General features: G+C 39.6%; 1 long non-coding RNA gene across 1 annotated transcript in view; it reads right to left on the bottom strand.

The window, feature by feature from the left end:
- Nucleotides 1–298: 298 nt before the first annotated feature.
- The window catches only part of LOC109574645 (uncharacterized), a 51,604-nt gene continuing 27,902 nt past the window's right edge, over nt 299–24,000 (bottom strand). Inside the window, exons 1-2 of the long non-coding RNA XR_002183121.2 lie at nt 3,210–24,000; nt 299–1,869 (exon numbers count right to left, since the gene is read on the bottom strand). The exon at nt 3,210–24,000 is cut by the window's right edge and continues 27,902 nt beyond it. This is a non-coding gene — a long non-coding RNA (uncharacterized lncRNA). The remainder of the gene's footprint in view (nt 1,870–3,209) is intronic.

The following is a 24,000-nucleotide window of genomic DNA, read 5'->3' as shown; positions in this document are numbered from 1 at the left end:
AAGAGTCTTTTGGACTCTGTGGGAGAGGGAGAGGGAGAGGGTGGGATGATTTGGGAGAATGGCATTGAAATATGTATAATATCATATATGAAATGAGTCACCAGTCCAGGTTCGATGCACGATACTGGATGCTTGGGGCTGATGCACTGGGACGACCCAGAGGGATGGTATGGGGAGGGAGGAGGGAGGAGGGTTCGGGATGGGGAACACATGTATACCTGTGGCAGATTCATTTTGATATATGGCAAAACCAATACAATATTGTAAAGTTAAATAAAATAAAATTAAAAAAAAAAAGAACAGGGTACCATTTATTTGTATTTTCCAAGCCTATAGTTTCACAGACATTGGTTATGCAATAATTTCCCAAACCCAGTGTGCTCTTTATAGGAGGGTAGAAGCCAGGGACAGAATCTTAGGTCCTAAGAGAACAGGAAGTGGGGCAGGCTGGCCCAGGAGGAAGGCAGATTGATGGCTTTGAAGAAACTGGAATATCAGGCAGGGAGGATCTGAGGTCATCATGGAGCCACCGTACAGGGAGTCAGTTCCTGAAAGTGAAGAGCAAGGCAGAGCTTGGTGATAGAAGAGCCAAGGAAAAGGCCAGCAGTGGAAGCTGTCCTTAAGGCCAGAGCAGGGTCAACTGCTGTCATAAGGGCCAGAAGGCTGCAGAGCCTGAGAGCTTGTCAAGAGAAATGTCCTTTCCAGGCCTTGCTAGAAATCATGAATGTTCCTGAGTCCTAGGTGGGGTTGAACCTCTGGGTGAGACCTTAGTATTCTAACTTCAAGAGTATAAGGTAACTATGGGCTAGGGTCAGAGAGACCTCATGAATATGCATTGCCAACACTTGGTCACTAGTCTTATGCGTCTACTTTTAGGTATGTTGAAGCAGAAGGGAGGTACTTGTGGGTATGCTCTGAAGGGTGAAAACTGAAAAATGTCTCCATACACACATATTCTTAAACTAACCTCCAGCTTCGACTGAACCCCACCCACCACCCCTCCACCCATTATGGGCTTTGGATTCAGACATTATTTTTCTGAAAGTTCTGGGCTAAATATTACTCTTATTTTGGGAGGAGTAAGAGGTTAACCACTGGCACCCATTTTAATAAACCTTGACTTGTATGTAAGGATATCACAGTGGTGAGCCTATCTGGCAGAAACGGCAGGGACCTGAGGACACGATTAAATCACAGTGCACGTAAATTTTAATGGGGAATGCCACCCTAAAATATAGTCAGCTACGTAACGCTGGGCAGGGCTGCCATGAGTGGAGATCTCAGTACTGGGGAGGCAAGCGAGGGGCGGGGGCGGAGATCGGGGGAAAGAATGAACGCCCACTGCGAACCGTTCCTGTGCTGGTATCGTTCCATGTCCTGTATCTTATCGAACATAAGGATTGCAAAGTAGGTGTCGTAATTCTGCTAACTCTGTGGAAATCAAGGTTCAAGGGGCTAGAATAAGTGCCCAGCGTCCCTCAGCTGGTCACTGGTGGAGCTGGGATGGAAGTCTGCATCTGTCTGAAGGCCATGTTCTTTCCCGTTGTGCCGCAGTGCAGAAAATGCCGAAGATAAATTCGTCTCTCCTAATTTTCCCCAGAGTCCATTCCAATGATAATGAGAATTGATGCGCATCTGTAAAGTGGATCTTCTAGTGTAAGCCGTGTCCACAGAAATGACTCTTCAGTCCTGCAGACCAAAGTTACTTGATAGTGCTCCAGGAGGGCTGACACTCACGCTCACTATTTTGGAATGCTAAATGCTTTCCTTCATGTTCAAATTGCTTCTCTGTTTAAAAGGCAACATGAAAAGCTTTTCAAGTTTTAAAAATGACCGCAGGGAGACTTGTACATGCCATTTGAACTGTGACTGTTGAGAAACAAATGTCGTTTTTATTTTTAAATGTTCCTTCAACTCACAAAGACATTTAAGAAACAAAAATGAAGCTTTTAAAACATCCTACTTACCCTAGATTGATTTGTTCTTTGCAGAGCAAGAGCCAAATGGTAGTCAAAAAGAAACTGCTTAGATTAGGTTCTGCAGCCCAGTGGGTGGTCTCAGGATTGTGAGGGACTCTTTAGGGTCTTCTGTTACTGTGAGTCCACTGAGACCCTCAAATGACATATGTTGTCCTGGGTACTAGCTCAAGTAGCCCACATCTATAACCACTTTCTGAGAGCTTACAAGATAGTACATTCTGTCTCCACTATTCCACACCCTAACATATTGGTATTAGGAAATAGACCTGATTAGTTATGTCTAGACTTTGTGACAATATTCTATTCATTTTCCATCTGTTTTATAAAGGAATCACTGAAGGAAATGTGGCCCAGGACAAGTCTTGGTGACAAATGAATCTTGGAGACAAAGCAGGGTTGTGAATTTGATGATGACCAAGCACTGTTTAAGGGTGGAATAAGAAATCTCTTCACCATCTGAACACCGACTCTAAGTCAAGAAGATTTCCAAAGGAAGCTTTTAAGCCAACTGCTAACAAGTATTTGGTAAACCTAATGGGATAGCTATTCTTGTTTTGTTTCCCAACTGAAGCGAAATCCTTTCAGCCACATTTGAGCCCAAGAGACTGGAGGAATAACATTTTCTTTGTTTACCATTAGGGCAAATAAGAACTCCTGCTTTCTTCCCAGTTTAACTCAGGGAAAATGAAATTTCAATCCTGAAATATTTTTGAAAAGCTGCATTCTTTGATCATGAGATTAAAGAATACAAGAAGAGTTGACGACTTCAAAAAATTACACAGAGGTTAAAATGCAAGAATTCATTTTTATAACCTCAGATTCATCAAGGGTGACAACCTCAAGCTGTCTGCCACTTTCATTTATGTCTCATGGGGTGACCTTGAACAGAGCAGTGCCTCTATTTTTCTTTCTACAAATGCTTACATAACAGCTAACCTTCAGATTGCAGGATGTGACTACTTCAGTGAATAGGGGCATACCTCAGAGATTTTTAGGCAAGTGCAATCAAGTAAATATTGCAATAAAGCAAGACATAAATTTTTTTTTGTTTCCCAATACATGTAAAAGTTACGTTTACACTATACTGTAGTCTATTAAGCAGTCAACAGCCTTCTATTTAAAGAAACAATGCACATGCCTTAATTAAAAATATTTTATTGCTAAAAAGTACTATCCATATAATCTGAACCTGCGCTGAGTTGTAATCTTCTTGCTAGTGAAATGTCTTACCTTGATGTTGATTGTTGCTGGCTGATCAGGGTGGTGGTTGCTGAAGTTTGGGGTGGCTGTGATAGTTTTTAAAAATAGACAACATTGAAGTTTGCCTCAGAAATTGACTCTTCCTTTCACGGATCATTTCTCCATAGTATACAAACCTGTTTGATAGCATTTTACCCACAGCAGAACTTCTTTTGTTAATAGAATCGGAGTCAATTCTTACAAACACTGCCTCTGCTTTATCAGCTAAGTTTATGCAATGTTCTAAATCCTTTGTTGTAATTTCAATAATCTTCACAGCATCTTCACCAGGAGTAGATTTCATCTCCAGAAAAGTCATCTATGTAAGTATTATCATGAGATTGCAACAATGAAGTCACATCTTCAGGCTCCGCTTCTAATTCTAATTCTCTTGTTATTTCCACCTCTGCAGTGACTTCTTCCACTGAAGTCTTAAACCTCTCAAAGTCATCCATGAGGGTAGAAGTCAACTTCTTCCAAACTCCTGTTAATGTTGATATTTTGATCTCTTCCTATGAATCATGAGTGTTCTCAATGGCATCTAGAATGATGAATCCTTTCCAGGAGGTTTCAGCTGACTTTGGTCCAATCCATCAGAGGAATTTTTGTCTATGGCAGCGATAGCCCTATAAAACGTATTTTGTATATAATAAGACTTAAAAGTCTAAGTTACTCCCTGATCCTTGGGCTGCAAAATGAATGTTGTATCAGCAGGCCTGAAAACAGTATTACTCTCCTTGTACATCTCCCTCAGAGCTCTTGGGTCACCAGGTACATTGCCAGTGAGCAGTCATATTTTGAAAGGAATCTTTTTTTCTGAGCAGCAGGTCTCAACAGTGGGCTTAAAATATTCAGTAAGCTATGCTGTCAGTCGAGGTGCTGTCATCCAGGCTTTGTTTTTGCATTTATAGAGCACAGGCAGAGTAGATGTAGCATAATTCTTAAAGGCCCTAGAATTTTCAGAATGGCAAATAATCATTAAAGTGAAATTAAAGTCACTCAGTCATGTCTGACTCTTTGCGACCCCATGGACTGTAGCCTACCAGGTTTCTCCGTCCATGGGATTTTCCAGGCAAGAATACTGGAGTGGATTGCCATTTCCTTCTCCAGGAGATCTTCCTGACCTAGGGATTGAACCTGGATCGTCTGCATTGTAGGCAGGCACTTTACTATCTGAGCCACCAGGGAAGTCATTGGCTCCAACTTAAAGTCACCAACTTCACTAGCACCTAACAAAAGAGAGCCTGTTTTTTGAAGCATTGAAACGAGGTGTTGACTCCTCCTCTCTAGCTATGAAAGTCCTAGATGGCACTTTTCCCAATAGAAGGCTGTTTCATCTACATTGAAAATCTATTGTTGATTCATGAAAGCACCTTCATGAATTATTCTAATAAGAGCTTCTGGATAACTTGCTGCAACTTCTACATCAGCACTTGCTACCACACCTTGCAATTTTATGTTATAGAGATGGCTTATTTCCTTCAATCTCTTGAACCAAGCTCTGCTAGCTTCAAATTTTTCTTCTGCAGCTGCCTCATCTTTCTCAGTCTTCATTTAATTAAAGAGAATTAGAGCTTTGCTCTGGATTAGTCTCTGGCATAGGAAATATTGTGGCTGGTTTGATCTTCTATCCAGCACCAAAATTTTCTCCGTATCAGCAATGTTCACTTTCTTATTTTTCTTATGTGTTGATTTTTTTTATGTGTTTTTTATGAGTAGCACTTTTAATTCCCTTCAAGAATTTTCCCTTTGCATTCACAACTTGGCTAACTGTTTGGTGGGAAAGACCTACATTTTGGCCTGTCTCAGCTTAGACATGTCTTCCTCACTAAGCTTAATCATTTCTATCCTTTGAGAGAGACATGTGACTATCCTTTCATTTGACTACATAGAGGCTATTGTAGGATTAATAATCAGCCTAATTTCAACTTTGTTGTGTCTCAGAGATTAAGCAGACCTGAAGAGAGGGAACAAGATAAGGAAACAGCCAGTTAGTAGAGCACTCAAAACACACACATTTATTAAGCTAGTTTTCTAGCTTATATGAGTGAGGTTTCTGGTGTCCCCAAACAATTATAAAAATAACATCAAAGATCACTGAGCACAGATCACCACAACAGATACAGTAATAATGAAAAAGCTTAAAGTATTGCAAGAATTACCAAAATGTGACACAGAGACAAAGTGAGCAAATATGGTTGGAAAAATAGACTTTCTCAACAAAGGGTTGCAACAAACCTTCAATTTTTGTTAAAAAAACAAAAAACCCACAGTGTCTGTGAAGTACAATACAACAAGGTATACCTGTACTGTTACCAGACAAATCTCAAAAAGGTCAATAGAACCAAAAAATTAGGAAAAACAATAGCAAAGACCCATGTTGGTCTGGATATTTTTTTCTTATCCCACACTCCTCCTGCATGTAAATAACCTCTCCTCCTCTGTTTGCCTCTTGCACACTCAAGGATAGTGTCACAGGCAGATGGGGATAGATTAGCTTAGTATCGACAGAAGAGGGGAAAGAGGACGAGGGCTTTCTAAGCAAATGGACCCAGCTACAAAACGTCTTGACTTTTCATATAAGCTGATAAAGAACGTTCCCGAGGGACAGAGAGTGTGAAAGCAAAGAGCAGTGAGTGTAGCTCTGAGGAGCAGGGTGACAAAGAAGTCCCACCTCTGCTGCCTACCCTGTTCAGCTGGTATAGCTGCCCACCATATTAGCTTGAGAAAGATTCTTAGGTTGCCCCAGCTTTGTGTGAAAGTGTGCTATGATTGATTACTGATATCTTACATGGGCGTGGCTGGGAGAAATGTAACAGAATAATTCCTGTTGTTGTTCAGCCATTGTGCCCGGTTCTTTGAAATCCCATAGACTGGAGCATGCCAGGCTCCTCTGTCCATGGGATTTCTCAGGCAAGAATACTGGTTGTTGTTGTTCGGTCGCTCAGTTGTGTCCAACTCTTTGTGACCACATGGACTGCAGCATGCCAGACTTCCCTGTTCTTTACTATCTCCCAGAGTTTGCTAAAACTCTTTCCCATTATTAAATATTTATTCTCGAAACAGTGCAGTGAGATAGATAGATATTATTAATCTCATTTTATAAGACATGAACCTAAGACTTAAAGAATTTGAGGAGACTTCCAAGAAAACAACTATAGAGTGCCAGAGCCAGGATTTGAACTTGACTGTCTCTCTCCAAAGCTCATGCATCTTCTACTAATACACATTGCCCAACTCATCTGCTGACTTGCTATGTGAACTAGGGAAAGATATTACTCTTGGCCTCAGGGTCTGCTGCCCACAAATGGAGGCATTGGAGGTATTAGACCCAGCAATGCCTACTTCATAGGGTCATGATAAGGATTTTGCTAGGTAACCATATGACAAGGTTCACAAAATCTTACAACTGCCAATGGTACTTATATGGTACTAGCACACAGTGTCAGGGATGATCACCTTCCTACCTTTTGTCTCATAAAAATACTGCTGTCTGTCAAAGACTCATTTTAGGACACTAAGGCCAAGTTCCTATAAATCAACCAATTCTGAGTGTGTGATTGCCTTCAGAGAGTATTGTAGTCACATTATAAAATTGCCTCCTGTTAAATGCTTCTCTCAGTTAAGTCTGTGAGAGAGAAACCTTTTTCCATTGGCAACTCTCTAAAGTGCTGGAGTTCCCTGCCGTAACTAATGTTCCTCTAGAGGCCTTAACAGATTGCTGAAATTGTGAACTTTAATACTGCAAAAACATTGGTTTTTCTTTAATGTGCTATAACAAATTCATAAAAATAAGCAATATTTCCTGTGCATATTTTCATATTCACTATTTGCATATGTGTGGTTTTCTGTAAGCTTTTTTCCATCCTTAAAATCATAAAAATGCTCAAACTAATGCAAAAATATGGAATAAGTTTCACTGGAGATTATTACTAGAACAGTCCTGCTTCATACAATTGTCAATTAAATATGTTTTCAGAAGCACTTACAGACTGCATTGTAAAGGTTATTAACTCAGGAAATTGCTGAGTGACAGAAAATGAGAATCATTTTCCCTCCTACTTTTTACTTATATGTGTATATACATATATATGTGTGTGTATATATGTATATATATATATGTATGTGTGTATCTCTACTTTTTGTAAAACTATACCTAAGCTGGTGGCTCATATGGTAAAGAATCTGCTTGCTGTCCAGGAGACCAGGGTTTGATCCCAGGGTTGGGAACATCCCCTGGAGAAGGAAATGGCAACCCACTCCAGTATTCTTGCCCAGAGAATTCCACGGACAGAGGAGTCTGGTGGGCTACAGTCTATGGGGTCTCAAAGAGTTGGACACAACTGAGCATTTTCCTACCTAAGCTGAGGGACATGTGGATTTTATAAATAACAGTGTTTCTAATTTTTCAAAATTTAAGCATAGGAATTTATCACTCAAATTTCATTCTCAAAATTGAAAATATAAATATAGCAAAAAACAAATTTTAATGCCATCAACATGCCACAAGTCATACCATTAGAACAGCCATTATTAAAAATGGAAACTAACAAGCGGTGGTGAGGCCTCCTAAGAATTGGAAGCCTTGTACATTTTTGATGGGAATGTGCATGTTGTAGCCAATGCAAAAAACAGTTTGGTAGTTCCTCAAAAAGTTAAACACAGAGTCACCTTATGATCCATCAATTCCACTCTAATGTGTATGTCCCAAATTATTGAAAGCAGAAATTCAAACAGATACTTGTACAGTAGTACTAGTCACAATAGCGGTGGAAATAACACAAATATCTATCAGTCGATGAATTAGATAAACCAAATATGATATATCCATACAATGGATTATAATTCAGCCTTAAAAAGGAATGAAATTCTGATACATGTTACAACATGCATGAACCTTAAAACTGTTTTGCTAAAGTGAATAAACCAAACACGAAAGAACAAATATTGTATAATTTCAGTTATATGAGGTACCTAGAGTGGCCCATCAAAACAGTAAGCAGCGTAGAGGTTGTCAGGGGCTAGGGCCAGGAGAAATGGGAAGTTGTTTAATTGGTATAGCATTTCTGTTTGGGACGATAGAAAAGTTCTGGAAATGAGAAAATAATGATGGTTGTACAGAATTGTGAATGCAACTACTGCCACTGAATTTTATACTTAAAAATGATTAATATGGTAAATTTCATCTTATATGTATTTTACCACAATAAAAAAAAGAAAGCTAAATAATGAAGATAGACTGTGTCATGTAGTACTTAATAGATGAAACTTTTAGTGATCATCAACGTTATTTAAAAATAACATTGACTTACAAACCAAAATAAACCTTTAATTTAAAATATTTTTTAAAATGTCACCAATGCCTCAGAACCTTTTCAGTGTTCCTATCCCCAAATATTGTGTTGATTTTGCAACAAACATGCTATCTGGCACTGGGGATAGAGAAATGACTAAGCCACAGTACCTAACCTAAAAGTAATTATAGAGAACGCAGTAGTAGAAAACACAAACATGTAAGTTCATAATCCAGTATATTTTAAACATGTTGATAGAAGCATTTTTGTAGCATTGTGTGCCAAAGTAAGCAACCAGATTTAGGGTTAGTCTGAGAAGACTTCCCAGAAGGAGTGACATTCATTCTGAATCTTAAGGGATAAGTAAGAGTTTGCCAAGAGAAAGCGGAAGTTGGGAAGGGAGTGTCCTAGGAAGAGAAAATGCATCAGCCAGGCCAACCACAGTCCTGATGCAGAAGGCACAGGCTCTGGCAGGTGAATCTGAAGACATAAGCCCTTTCCAGAATACAGAATATAGCCCTTTCCAAAACAGCTTATTTTTTTTCCTATTTTTAATTGAAGTATAATTAATTTACACTTAATAAGTCCATTCTGAAGGAGATCAGCCCTGGTATTTCTTCGGAAGGAATGATGCTAAAGCTGAAACTCCAGTACTTTGGCCACCTCATGCAAAGAGTTGACTCTTTGGAAAAGACCCTGATGCTGGGAGGGATTGGGAGCAGGAGGAGAAGGGGACAACAGAGGATGAGATGGCTGGATGGTATCACTGACTCGATGGACGTGAGTCTGAGTGAACTCCGGGAGTTGGTGATGGACAGGGAGGCCTGGCGTGCTGCGATTCGTGGGGTCGCAAAGAGTCGGACACAACTGAGCGACTGAACTGAACTAAAGGGTGTATTGTGTAAGTGTAAAGAGGCAAGGAGAGTGATTAGATGATATTGCAAGTCTAATTATTTCAATATTTATTGAACGTCTAAATGTCTATTAAGTGTCAGTTTCCCTGGTGGCTCAGTTGATAAGGAGGCTGCCTGCAATGCAGGAGACCTGGGTTCGATATCTGGGTGGGGAAGATCCCCTGGAGAAGGGAATCGCTACCCACTCCAGTATTCTTGCCGGGAGAGTCCCATGGACAGAGGAGTCTGGCAGGCTACATTCCATGGGATCACAAGAGTCAGATATGACTGAGAGACTAAATCACAACCATAATTAATTTACAGTATTTTGTTAGTTTCAGGTGTGTAGACAAGTACCTTGAATAGCTTATTAAGGAATAATGATGTTCTCCTAAACCATGTGCATCCTTTGAAAAGTTTGAGAAAGGAGAGTACTTGTCATCAAGGTTCATGTTTGATGAGGATTGTCTTCAGAAATAAGGGTATAGTGTGTAAGTGTAAGGAGTTGTGATTAGATAATAGATGATAATGCAAGTCTAATTATTTCAAAATTTATTGAATGTCTAAATATCTATTAAATGTCAGGCACTATTTCTAGACTCTGGGGATAGTCGTAAACAAAACAAAACAAAACAAAAGCCCTTCCCTCTTAGAGCTAGTGGAGCAAGAGAGAAAATGAAACTAATGAGCTATGAGACCTTTTTCTCACTTAAAGCCTTCACTTAACTAGAAATATAAGCAGAGAACCAGGTAATGAAAATAAATATGACTGTAGAAAACACTAATTCTATTTTTTTCCTTCTTAACAGTAGGTTGTAACTTGTTTTCTTGAATTACTATTGCCTAAATCTATGTGGGTTCAATCTGCATTGGGAAGGATTTGAGATAATAATACAAAAGACTTTCTTAATAATGTTAATTGTCCTCCAGTAAAATGAGTCCTTTAGACTACCTGTGGTTTTTACCCTTCCTGGATATCTTCATAAATATTAAGCTCATTTCTTCTCTTTGGCTTGGGTTCTCCAGGTCTTGTTCACTTGAAGGCTAAAGAATGTTCATCATTGATGGTCTATAGGTTCTTCTTATCAGGATTCTGTGATAAGAGATCCTGCCTGGACCTTCTGTTTTCCTGTTTCTGTGCCTGTATAGACCATCTAGCTCATTACAAAATTCCAGAAAGTCAGAAAAGATTTTGGTCTGCAAGCCCAGATTGTGTGCAGTCCTGATTTTTTTAGCCTTCTCTTTTACTATTCTGAGCAGACTTACACTCAGCGGAACTTTTGAGTTCCCCTTAACTCCTTTGATATTATATCCACAGCCTCCTTATTATTATTATCTTTGTCAAACTCAAGTTTGTGTGCCCAACGCACAGTAGGGCCAAGCAAACCTAAAAGTTGGAGTTTGGAGCAGAGAAAGGTTTTTCACAAGGGCCAACCAAGGAGAATGGGCAGGTTGTGCTCAAAAAGCCTGAACTCCCTGCGCCCCCAGCAGTTTTTCAGGGAAGAGCTTTTATTTTAAAAATCTGGGAGAAGGGCTGCAGGGTGTGTGAATTTCTTCTGACTGGCTGGCTGTGAGGTAATGCGGTGATACTCTAAAAATCCCAGTCATCAGCCTTCTGATTCCAATCACGCTGGGATCCCTGTGCTTGCAGTCAGACTGAAGTTACCATCCTCCACATGGGTAGAGGCCGGAGAATTCAGAGATATACATCAGATTGCTATGCATATCCCCAGAGGGGGCACCCGGACCCTGCCCCATCCTGCACTGCTGTTTCTTTTTGCATTTCCCCCCTTCCTTAATTAGTAATTGTTTCAATCAGTCCTTTGGAACTCAGGGAAAGTCCAAGAGGCTGAAGCCCTTTCTCTACATGAAAGAAACTGGAGTGCACTGAAAGCCTTGCATACCTGGGAGGGCCCCACAGGGGTTCTGCTTGGTTTCATGATGATTGTTGCACATCTATTGGTAAGCCCTCCCAGGTCTGTGGCCTCGCTCTGGGGATGTGAAGACTCACACATCCATGCTCTACAAAACCATTTCCCCTTCTCCTCGGCATTGAGGTTTTCCATTTCATTTCAGAATTTGTATTTTAAAATATACATGTTTGAAGTGACCCCATAAGTACAAAGAACTATTATGAAGGTATGGAGGAAGGCTTATCAAGAGCTGCAAATTCTCCTTGATCCTTCGACTTCCTCTGGATTTTCCTGCTCCTCAACTAAGTTCGGTAAAGAGAAATACCTCTTAATTGGAGTGGGAACAGGAGGGTTGCAGGAGCAAAAGTGAGACCGGCCCAGGGAGAAGCTGGCCTTCAGTACCCCACGCCCACTCTGCTCACTTCTATTTCTCTTCCTTCTGGAAGCCTGTTGCTACGCAGGAACATAGTCACTAGCACCCTAACGGGACACTGGCGTAGTCTGTTGTGGATTGCCCTGCTCACATGTCTTTCTCTCGCCTCTCTCCTAACAAACCTTGTGGATTTCGGTTCACATTTCTTAAAACTTTCTTTCTACCCTGAAAACTACTTCCAGTTAAGTTTTTTAATGGTTGACAATGTACTACTGAGTTACCACCCTTAGGAAAGCTTTCAGTTGTATGGATAGTTAGCATCATAGCCAAAAAGGTTAAATTATAACCGCATTTGATCAATTGTTCCAGAAGAGAAAATGGCCAAAGAGAGGGTTTTTGATCCGGTTGGCCTTTTTAAAAGCTTCTTACTATCAAACATCTGACAGTCCCTTTCTCTGGCTCTAGAAAAGGCCAGCACAAGCCAGGACACAGAAACAGTGGCACAATCCTTTGTTTTGTTCCATTCATATTTTCCTGCCTGGGTTCAAGAGAAATTCTTCCAGACTGGCAATGTCCATTTAAATACTGAGATCCAAAACAGGTGGGGAAAATGATTACAGAAAAGTCAGGAAGATCATGGGTCAGTGGCATAAGATACGAGTGCTGGGGGAGTTACAATGCAGAGTTAGATCATAAGGTCAAGGGTGGGTGAACTCACAAGCTCTGGCAGCCATGTGTGACAGAGAGCATGAGCTTTGGTGTCAGATTTGGTTCTGTAGGCTGAAGAGGAGGTTCTGTTTATTTCTGTAGTATGGTCCTGAGGGTGCAGGCCCTTACCCTTCCTACACAGAATACAGCTGCGGGGAAGGATGGACTGTGGTGGAAACCAGCCCAGGAAGCTAGTGCACAGTGGGGAAATGGCTAATGTCACCTCTGAGATGCTGCCTTGGCATATGGGCACAATCATTGGAATTCTTTAGAGCATGGTTAAAAGCACACATCTTATCCTGAAAGCCACTAGGCTTCATAGCTTTGTATGCAGCTGCATCCAGGCCTGAGGCTGCTGATACTTGATGCCAGAAGCTATTTATTTAGTGCAGAGGGCCCATTTATATCTTGAATGAAGAAGCAAGGCCTGGGGATAAGAGTGGGGGAGGGGTGAGAACCAGTGCTGAGTGCCTGTAGCATCTTTGTCTTCGCTATTTAAAACTTGTAACTGAAATATTTAAAGTGAAAGTGAAAGTTGCTCAGTCATGTCCGACTCTTTGCAGCCCCATGGACTATACAGTCCACGGAATTCTCCAGGCCAGAGTACTGGAGTGGGTAGCTGTTCCCTTCTCCAGGGGATCTTCCCAACCCAGAGATTGAACCCAGGTCTCCTGCACTGCAGGCAGATTCTTTACCAACTGAGCTATCAGGGAAGCCCAAAATATTTAAAGAAATTGATTTTAAATTCAAATTAAAGGGAAAATGGTTCAAAAAAAAAAAAAAAAGCAATTTCCTCCTCTTTCCCTTCTATGTGGCCTTGGGTAAATTTTTTAATCTCATGTCTCTCTTCTATAAAATGAACATCACAATATTCATTTTAGTATAGTTTATAGATTATAGATGATGTTTCTCAACAGCTTAGACCAGAACCTAGAATATATTAATACAAAGGGCTGAGAAAATGATAACTATTATAAGTATTGAACTTGCTTTGCCAGATATGAAATAGATTGTGAATAGATTTACATTACTTGGATTTCCCTGAAACTATAAACCTCCTTGAAGAGCAACTCTGCACCTGTACTCACTACATTCCACAAATGGTTTTGAAGTTATTATGAGCTGACCCTGGGCATCTGGGAATGGACAAATAGAGGGGAGTTCAAGCTCTTTACATTTATTCTAAAGCTCACTGCTCCTCCAAGTTCCACTTTTCTTGTGGGTTATACCACCATTTTGCCCTTATTGCTGTGAGAGAAATCCGGTTAAGGTGCCCTCTTTCTCCTCTTGTCAACTCTAAAAGTTGAATGTTGTTTTCTTTGGTGAGAATTTGTAAGACTTCAAGCCTGGGAGGACTACATCTCAAGTGACCCTGAGACAACAGTTCCGAGGAGGTTTGGGGAGGAGTCGGGTTATATGTGTGTGTGTTAGTCACAGTCGTGTCTGACTGTGTGTGGTCCCATGGACTGTAGAGCACCAGGCTCCTCTGTCCATGGAATTCTCCAGGCAAGAATACTGGAGTGGGTTACCATTTCTTCCTCCAGGGGTCAGGTTATGTAGAAGTCTGCAAATTCATGCAAATGTAACTTGTGTGTGAATGAGAATATTCAATAGCTAGCATCATCTTTATTAGAATAATGTGCTGGTATCTAATGAGTTATATTCATCTTCCTGGAATTCAAAGTCAAACCAAGGGAGCCTATCAAACCTATTTCTGGAGGGCAGTGGTTCTCAGATTTCGGGTGCATTAGAATCATCTGGAAGACTTAAAACACAGATTGCTAGCCTCTCCTTCCAGAGTCTGTAATTCAGTAGGTCTGGGCCAGAGGGTATAAGAATTCACATTTCTAACAAGTTCCCAGATGGTGCTGATTCTACTGTGAACTACTGCTCTAAGTAACATTGGGTATCCAGTGGAAGTGAATGTGAATGTTTATGACATTATTTCTCGGTTTTAAGCAAGTCTAAATGCAATTAACTAGCACATAGTAGTAGACCACCTAGATAGACAGTGCATTTTTTAGAACTTTAGTCAATGCTTCCATGGGCATGGTGCTCCACTCAATAATGCGTATTCAGCTTAACAAATCATGACCCGTATCCTGAGGATGTTTCAACTTCTTCAGGCCAGGGATCCAGAGAAGGCAATGGCATCCCACACCAGTACTCTTGCCTGGAAAATCCCATGGATGGAGGAACCTGGTAGGCTGCAGTCCATGGGGTCGCTAAAAGTCGGACATGACTGAGCGACTTCACTTTCACTTTTCACTTTCATGCACTGGAGAAGGAAATGGTAACCCACTCCAGTGTTCTTGTCTGGAGAGTCCCAGGGACGGGGGAGCCTGGTGGGCTGCTGTCTATGGGGTCGCACAGAGTTGGACACGACTGAAGTGACTTAGCAGCAGCAGCAGTAGCAGGCTAGGGACCATGTTTTATACCAGATTTTGCTCTCATCGTACCCAGCCCAGGGGTCGACAAACATCCATCGAATACCTACTGTGCTTTATGAACTAGATATAAGATGTAAATGCAGAAATTATTAATAGCCTTGTGGCCTCATAGAAGATACTAACACATTAAGACATTATTTCAGTGTCATATGGTGACTAGTTAGATGATTTGTATGAGAGCACACTGAAGAAGACCCTTAGCTAAACTCAGCCAAATGATTGAGTCATGAATGATGAATAAGAGTTGGTTAAGAGGGCATATCCAAATATTCAAGCTGGATTTAGAAAAAGCTTGATTTAGAGGAACCAGAAATCAAATTGCCAACATCCATTGGATCATAGAAAAAGCAAGAGAATTCCAGAAAAACATCTACTACTGCTTCATTGATTATGCTAAAGACTTTGTGGATCACAACAACCTGTGGGAAATTCTTCAGTTCAGTTCAGTTCAGTTGCTCAGTCGTGTCTGACTCTTTCCGACCCCATGGACTGTAGCACGCCAGGCTTCCCTGTCCATCACCAACTCCCAGAACTTGCTCAAGCTCATGTCCATGGAGTCAGTGATGCTATCCAACCATCTCATCATCTGTTGTCCCCTTCTCCTCCTGCCTTCAATCTTTCCCAGCTTCAAGGTCTTTTCCAATGGGTCAGTTCTTCACATCAGGTGGCCAAGGTATTGGAGTTTCAGCTTCAGCATCAGTCCTTCCAATGAATATCCAGGACTGATTTCCTTTAGGATGGATTGGTTGGATCTCCTTGCTGTCCAAGGGACTCTCAAGAGTCTTCTCCAACAAGAAATGGGAACATTAGATCACCTTACCTGCCTCCTGAGAAATCGGTATGCATGTCAAGAAGCAACAGTTAGAACTGGACATGGACCAACAGACTAAGTAAACTTAGAATCCGTAACCACAGGTTGGACAACAGTTTAAAAGCCTACCTTCATCCCCTGCAGTAGTATTCACAATTGCTAGTGAGCACTTCACACAGCAAGGTACTGTGCAATTGCCTATGCAGTATCTCACTTCTTTGTATAAACTGTATTGAGGAAATATTATCTCCAGTTAACAGAAGAGGAGACACGATCAGCCAGATTGAGTACCTTGTCTGAAGTTATACAACTAGCAATCAATAAAGCTGAGATTAAAACCTAGACTGATTCCAAACTGTACCCATGAAAACACTCCAGTCTACCCTCTCTCCCTTTGTGAAAGTTTGAAAGACCAGAAAACAGCAGCAATTTAAGTGACCATTTAAATCTCAGTGAGGTCAACTCGATCCTAGCTCAAACACAGTCTGCGTTAACTGCTATGTTAATCCACCAGCTCTGTTCTCATCTGTCTATTTTTCTCCACTATGGGTGAGAAATTATGAACACTTATCCTCATTTTTTCTAAAGTGTACAAAGTGCACTAGTGACTGATTTTCCAAGCACTCTGAAAACTGGGGATTTTTCTAAATTAGGAAACTGGTGGACCTGTGCAGTTGTTTATCAAAACAATGTCTCCAAGTTACACAGCAGAAACTGTCATCTTTTGTCCTTGTGGCTAAGCCCCAAAGTTTTCCCAAACCTCCATATATCTTAGGTTTCATTTGCTGTCAGTCAGTTGGTCCATAAATAACTTCCTGAACACTTACTGAAACCCCACTGGGAATAGGAGATAGGGTACCAAGAAAATAGAGGTTTTGGCTTCCATCTGCAAGAACACTACAATACATTTTGGGAAATAGAAGGGATATATTCAAGCTGGAAATGTAAGATCACTTTAAACAATGTACAAATATATCCAAAATGCATTTGGGTCAATGTGATCATAAAAGAAGGAAAGTAGTGTAACTTTGCCATGGAACAACATAGGTACCTGGGGAAGGGGTCAGGCAGGGATTTGGCCTGAAGGAGTTCTAGCCTCAGTTTTGCTCTAGCTAACAATGTGAGCTTGAACTTACCACTGAATATTTCTGAAATTCAATTTCTTCCCTGTAAAATAAAGCAACTGGTCAAGATCAGTGATTTTTGAACTTTGCATAGCCAAGATCCATTTTTTCCTTCCTCGCACACAATATAAGCTTGAGTTGAACTCCAGCTGGAGGTGACAGGAGATGGAGTTCCTCTATGTCCTCTCAGAAGTCTCTTATCTATTCAGGGAAATCTAAGTTTCCCCAGGACACAGCCTAAAGACCTAGATATTATCAAGGTGACCTTGGATTAAAGCTTGGTGATTTTATGGGTCCTAGAGCATGGACAATTTAATGTGAGAAATAGATTTTAGTTCTTCTGAGATTTGAGTACAACTCAATTTATAAATCAATAGAGCTACTGTAGAAGTAAAGAGCCATATCTCTCTGCTATATAAGATATGAGATCAATAACCCATTAGACAGTAAATCAGAGTCATGCTTTCATTCATAAACATTCTTTGAGCATCTTCTACATGCCAAGTTTTATAGACATAGGGGCTGGTAATGAAATCCCTTGAGAAGTACTTGGTCTAATAGGTTCTTGGACCAGAAAATGTCCTTCAATTTGAGAAACTCTCGAAAAGGCAAGGTAAGAATGGCATGGAGTGTTCTCAGTTAGTGCTTTTAAGGACTGGGTATTTGTTTCCCCTAGTTGTAATTGCTCTGGACAGATTTAACATGCACAGTGCAGCCTGAGAAGTTCTGTGCAATAAGCCCAGGGTAGACAGCATGGTGGCGTCCTGACTCCCAGCCAGGGGCACAATGAAGTCAAGTGCACTTAATCAATTAGGGATCAGAAAGCAGATGGAAAACGCTCTACATGTACAAGCTTCACTGTTCATTTTATCCCGAGAGAGGGCTCAAAAAGGTACGTACCCGACCACATCACACTCACCCACTCACAAATCCACTCCTGAACTAAAAGTTTAGAAAAACGGGCTACAAAATATCAGCCTACCAGAGTACAATTAGTTCAGGCATGTTTTATTAGAGTACTTGCCTATGGAACTCAAACATGTCTTATATCTTAATGGTTATATTACACTTTGCTCTGCCTTAGGACTATTACAATGTGGTCATTGACTCATCGAAAAGCTTGTAAGATAGAACATCAGATTTTAATACTTTGTAGCAGGAGAGAAAATGAGTGTATATATTTTTAAAACATTTTAGTGAAAATGACTGGAAAGAAGAGTAGAAAACAAGGCATAGTTTAAAAGGAAATTCCTTTCACACTTATATGTTTATAGATAAATAATATCTTTATAAATAAAATTATAAGTATCTTATTTATATTCTATGCAGTTAATTTTATATATAAGCATAAATAAATATAGAGATTAACATGCAAACATTTTCTGTGAATATACTTATGAATATATTATTTATATTTTATATTTATAATATAACAAAAGCTACCTTTCTTTGAATGATATTAATATCAAGATCATTTTGGGATTCAATATGCATTAATTCCCTTCGCATGACTTAGTCACGTTAACTTCTCCACACAAAGAAAACTCCTAGTGTACATCTACTATAATAAAGCTGTATCAAGTAAACTTCTTCTTGTCAAGAGGCTGAGAAGAAACTGAAGTGGAGCCTTTATCATGTACATATCAATTGCTTATAGATATGTCAGTGCCTTGCTATCACTAGACATTAATAAAATTTGTCCTTTTTTGGTAAATTACCTTTTATCATAGAAAATTCAAAACATATGCAAAGTAGAGACAATAGAATAATAAACTTATAGCTCCCATTACCTAGTTTTACCAACGATCAACCAAAGGCCAGTTTCATTTCATTTATATGCCTACCCACTTTTTCCCTACCCCATGCATGGATTACTTTGACATGAACATATGACATTGTGTCATTTGACTCATAAATATATTGGTGTATATCTCTAAAAGATATGCACTTTAAAAAGCAAAAGCAAAATCATAGTGTTAAGACTTTCCTCACACCTAAATATTTAACAATATTTCATTATGTCAAATATTCAGGCAGTTTTCAAATTTTTTCTCATTGTCTCATAGTTTTTACATAGACATTTTATTGAAATGTACTTGATTTTCAGTATTATATTAGTTAGAGGTACATAACATAGTGATTCAATATTTTTAAAGATTATATTCCACATAAAGTTATTACAGAGAAGGAAATGTCAACCCATTCCAGTACTCTTGCCTGGAAAAGCCCATGGACAGAGGAGCCTGGTAGGCTGCAGTCCATGGGGTCACAAAGAGTAAGACACGACTGAGCGACTTCACTTACTTATTCACTTAAAGTTATTATAAAATATTGGCCTATATTCCTTCCCCTACTAGTAACCACTAGTTTATGGTCAATATCTGAGTCCGTTTCTGTTTAGTTATATTCATTTGTTTATTTTATTTTTTAGATTCCACATATAAGTGATAACATACTACTTGTCTTTGACTTAGACATAATTTTTGTTTTAATTAAAGCTTCAAAGTCAGTGCATTGCAATTGACTCATATGTCTCTTAAAATCTCCTTTTACCTATAAAAGTGTCCAATAAGAATATAATGTGAGCCACACATAAAATGGTAAATTATCTAATAGCCACATTTAAGATGTAAGAAAGCAATATCAACTTTAATAATATACTTGATTAGACCAATATATGTAAAATATTATCATTTCAGCATATAATCCATATAAAAATTACTCTCCAAAATCTGGCATACGTTTCACATTTATAGAACATCTCAATTTGGACTAACCACATATCAGGGGCTCAATACCCACAGGTACCTAGTACCTACTGATTGGACAGTGTCAACATACAACTTTCCTATCCAAAGCATACATTTTTGGTAATCAAAACAAGCAAAGAACATAGAAAGGACTTTTATGTAACTCTTCCTTACCAAAGGATAAGAAGAGGATTCCCCCAAGTGTTATAAACGCCTATTAGAGCCTATGTCTCCCCAGAGTGTGAGACAGACCCTGGCATGCCCATGATTTCTTTGGGAAAGTGATCCTTTAGAGCAGAAGAGGGGGAAGGGAAGTAATCATTGAAAAAAGGGAAAACCTATGCAAAAATATGTTGTTGAGTTGACTTCTGCTACAGGAAACTGGTGGTTGATTCTGCTGGGACCTTCTGAGGAATCTTATAAACAAGTGTTGCAGAACTAAGCACATGGGACGAACAGGAAAGCACTCCTGTTCCCATCCCCTGAAGGATGGACCTCGGGAATTATCACTCTCATGCTTCCGGTTGTGAATGTATAAGCCAGCATCTTCAGTTTTGTAAAGGAGATAAGCCCAGAAGAGGAAGCAAGCAATATCTGATAAGGGCAGAGATAAACTGAGCCAGAAGAGCTGTGCAAATCTGGTCAGAGCCTGCAGGGACTAGGTTGCCCAGTGCAGCAGTGGCTAGAAAGAAGAGGATTCTGGAGAGGGACACACAGGTGCCCAATGGGACACACTTGCAAACTGAAAGTAAGCATGTGTTAGATGAAAACCATTTACCGCAGACATAGGATAATCATGACAGGAACATGGAGAACACAATTCAAAAGGGAGTGAAATGGTCCAGGAGAGAAAAATACTAGAAAAAACAATCCCATGAAACTCTACATCTACTACTGGTTTATAATACTTTATGTTTATTGAATGTTTCATTTCTTAAAAAAATTTGGCCACCCCACACAACATACAGGATCTTAATTTCCCAACCAGGGATCAAACCTGTGTCCCCTGCAATGGAAGCACTGAGGCTTATCCACTGGACCGGCAGGGAAGTCCCTCTACTACTATTTTTAAAGCCTCGGGATTCTTCAAGTATAATCAACAACATCTGAAATTCTGCCAGACTATATAATGTTCTGGTTTTCATTAAAATAAAGGCTTACTTTTATTGCATTAGTGTATTTTTATGAAACTAACCTGATATCACAATATGGGCAATAGCCAGTCAGTGCCTAGACCTCATATCTGTTTAATAAATAACACATCTCCAACATTTATAGTGGAGATGATTTTGTAAAGACACTTTTTCAGAGCTAGACATGACCTTAGAAAGGAGCATATTAAACCAGTGCCATTAAGTGATAGAAGAAATTGTTTAAGAGCCGCCACTAGAAATAGTCACTCAAGGTGTGTTGCCACCAGGGGATAAGTGGGAAATACCCGGCTTAGTTTGGGACATCTCATTTGGCCTGAATACTTAACGATTATCATAAAGCTAAGCAGCTTGTCCACCCTTCACCAGTAAGTGCTGCTGTGTAAAGTAAGACACACGTTAGCCTAGCAACTGTTAAGTTCAAAGATGCCAGGTCCTTTAATAAAACACCTTGTAACAAATCTGTGCCATGAAAATGGTATGATCCTTCTTACCTACCTTTCTACCATACTATAGCAGATAAATCATCTGCCAGAGTGAGCTTTGCTGTGCCTTAAAATGTCTGTGATGGCTATAAAAGAAATTGTGTTTATCACTGCACACATTATGGGATCTCATTCTCTTTACACATCAAATGCTGATTCCTATTAAGTGACTGACTCAAATGACAGCACTGAGACAAAAGTGATTAATCTGAGAATATGTATAGACTTCCACACTCATCCAGCGCGCCTAAGAGAATTCTGCAGTTTTTTTAACCCAATTTTCCTTCTCTGTAGTCTCCCTAAAGGGACTTGATAATTAGTACTTGGAAAGAAGTTTATACAATAAAGGGCTAAGAGAAATACTGCAAAGAAGGGAAAGGAGTGCGAAAAGCCCTGTGGGGTAGGGAAGAGCAAATATTATTGTCTTGGAAGTTAAAGAGAAGGAAGAGAATATGAATGGCTGTGATGAGTGAAGGGAATGAAGAGAAGGGACAGATTTCAGCCTTGCTGTGGATTAGAAAGTGAGCGCCTTTTTAAATATCTTCTGCAGCAAATGATAAAGAAAGCCATTCCTTTCTAATTAATGTTGCCCTTTGAACTGTTCTTGTTTATTGTTATATGGGTCTTTGTGTTTATAGAGAGTACACTCCTCCAAATGAAACCCAAGTTCAATGAGATGCTAACCAGGTATGTCAGTGGAGCCCGGTTACTGATGTATTTGGCTTTATGTCTTGGTTTTCATATTTATTTTAGCTCCTTTCTTCAGAACTGCATTTTTAAAACTCTTTCTTGGCTTCTCTTTGGAAATATTTCTACTGAGTGTAACAGCTATTGTGGTTAAAGTTTCCACTGCGTTGTTAGTCATTATATTTCATTCACCAGACACATACTAAGTGCCAACCATATGGCAGGCTTGACATGGAGAACCGGGAGTTGGAGATGATCAATGATCAGACCTTGCACTGAAAGCTCCATAGCTGCCAGTGATGGCACTGGAGAATGTGTCATAATTCAAGTATTCTAATATTAGCATTCTCATCCTACAGGCCATGGTCTTAGGAAGCTTATAATGTCTATTATTGCCAAGTCAAAGTACCTACCAAGATAACTTCAATTTTGGATACTTATACACAGGGGTGGATAAAAGTGAAAAATTGAATCATTCATCCTGATATTTTGCCAGCATTTAGACATTTCTGGGCAACAGTCTTATTTCCTTCCCTTTCATCTTGAAGCTTGGCCTCATGTAACCATATGTTGAATGTAAGCACTCTCAGGAATGCACATCCTCAGTTCCAAGGGCATTTTTCATCCGATTGAAGGTGATAACACAACTGGAACCAAGTCATGACATTTGATGGATCCCTCCCATTCCAGTAAAAATGGTTGGAGAATGTTCAGCACCTGAAATTAGCCAGAACTTCAAGTTGTAGATCTCATCATTAAATTTATCTTTTCTGAACCTGAATTTCCTTGACATGGAAAGCTTTTTTTAAAATAAATGCTTAGGGCTGGGGAAATGCCCAGCATATTAAGCCTTGAACCACACAAAGGGAATCATTTTGTAAATGGAAGTAAGTCCTTTAATATAAACTGGGAGACCATTCAACCACTAAGCCTAGCTTTGGAGGAGCCTATTTAATCCACTGAGTGTTCTGTTCTTTTCCATTCATCTAGCTCGAACCACAAATATGTTGTTCCTCAGTTTGCTCTCTGAGGATTTTTTTTCCTTATCATGCCTTAGAGGTAGCAAGAGAATAGTATTCATGCTTGGAAATGAACTATGAATCATTCGGTAGCTTTAGAATCCAAAGGGATAAGAAAAGCAATAGTCCCTAAAATTCTAGTCATCCTTTTTAATTCTACTTTTTGTAATAAAAATGCTATAATTTGAAAACTTGCTACAAATATTCTTGTTGAGGTCAGAGGAGCAAATAGGTAAAGATTTCAAAAAGAGAGAGAGAGAACAAGAAAAAGCATCTAAGTGCATTTTTATCAGATATAGTTCTGATGGTCAGTGTATGGGGTCAGGATGTGAAAGCAGGAAAGGATGAGTATCATGGCTTTATCTTCAAGGTGTTGCTTGCTGCTTCCCACCAAATGGAATGTAAACAGAAGGCAAAGTGTTCCTTCTCTGTCGTGAGTCAGACCCAGCCTGGATGCTGAAGGCCCATTCAGGAAAGAAAGCTGCCCCATTCAGAGATGACCTTATGATCTGACAGAAAAGTGCTTCTGTATTTAGGAAGCTCAGCCTGTGCCAAAAATAAAACTGGTGGTCCCTGGGAGCTCCCCTCCTATTCCAAAGTAAACTGAATGAGTTAAATAAATAGAAAGTCTGAACTAACATTTAACATCCATGACAAGTAAAAAGGAATCATTCAGAAGGGAACATGGTCACACCTTGTGTCAGACTCAAAGAGAGGAATCGGGCCGAGAATAAGTAATAATTTACTTACAGGACTATAAAGGCAATCTTCAAAGATGTTTTTGTCATGGTCAGTATCTTCCTATTATTATATGTGCGGAAAATCATATAAAGTACTTCACAGTCTCAGTAGCAAACATTAGACTTGAGAGATGAAGTACTTTATGTGATGATCCCAAACATTGACTTTACTAGTGAAGATTTATTAGTCTAGGTTTATAATCAAAGATAGCGAAGATGATCTCAGAAGTTTTCATATTCCCATCCCAATGTCTGTCTTTTAATTCCATAGCCAGATAATATTTAATTGCATCAGGTCCTTTCAAGTAGCTGTGCCAGAGACCAGTGCTTACCTATTTCAGTATCTATTTGATTCTTCCTTTTAGTAGAGATACCCTAATTTCT

This window comes from Bos indicus, chromosome 20, assembly GCF_029378745.1.
Source record: "Bos indicus isolate NIAB-ARS_2022 breed Sahiwal x Tharparkar chromosome 20, NIAB-ARS_B.indTharparkar_mat_pri_1.0, whole genome shotgun sequence".
NCBI lineage: Eukaryota > Metazoa > Chordata > Mammalia > Artiodactyla > Bovidae > Bos > Bos indicus.
The sequence above is the reverse complement of the archived record's forward strand: the minus strand, read 5'-3'. Positions and strand labels throughout refer to the sequence as shown.